Genomic DNA, 682 nt, shown 5'->3' with positions numbered 1-682 from the left:
TATTATGTGTACTTGTTCATTTATAATCCCTAAATTAACATTACAAAAACGTTATAAATTAACGTTACAAAACGTCGCAAATTAAACGTAAGTTAAACGGATCATTTCTGGTTCCTGTGACTTTACAGAAACGTTTCTGGAAATACATTTGTAACGTTTCCTTAACATTGTATACAAGTTTCATAAACGTCTTAAGAACGTTGGAAATGTGACGTCACATATGTAAAGTAATTGAATCGAGACATTTCTGGTTGCTTGGACGTTGCTAAAACGTTTCTGGAAGTGCATCTGTAACGTTTCTCTAACATTTTATACAAGTTTTGTAAACGTCGCAGGAATGTTGAAAATGTGACGTTGCATATGTAAGGTAATTGAATCAGGACATTTCTGGTTGCATGGACGTTACTGAAACGTTTATGCGACAAAACGCAAAATGTCACATGACTACAACGCAACGTTACAAAAACGTTGTTGCAACATGATATTGTTTAACGGCCCTTAAGGTTACATATACTTACAGGTCAACTTACATCTAACTTAGCTTACTCTTACTCTAATCTTATACTACTACCGCCTCGCACGCATGCCCTGCCTGTCCGGCCATTATGCTCGCTTACGCCTAATGCCTCTCTCTCTCTCTCTCTCTCTCTCTCTCTCTCTCTCTCTCGTTATCGCAACCCTA

The sequence above is a fragment of the Solenopsis invicta genome, chromosome 12, assembly GCF_016802725.1.
Source record: "Solenopsis invicta isolate M01_SB chromosome 12, UNIL_Sinv_3.0, whole genome shotgun sequence".
Taxonomy (NCBI): Eukaryota; Metazoa; Arthropoda; class Insecta; order Hymenoptera; family Formicidae; genus Solenopsis; species Solenopsis invicta.
Note: the sequence above shows the minus strand (reverse complement) of the source record.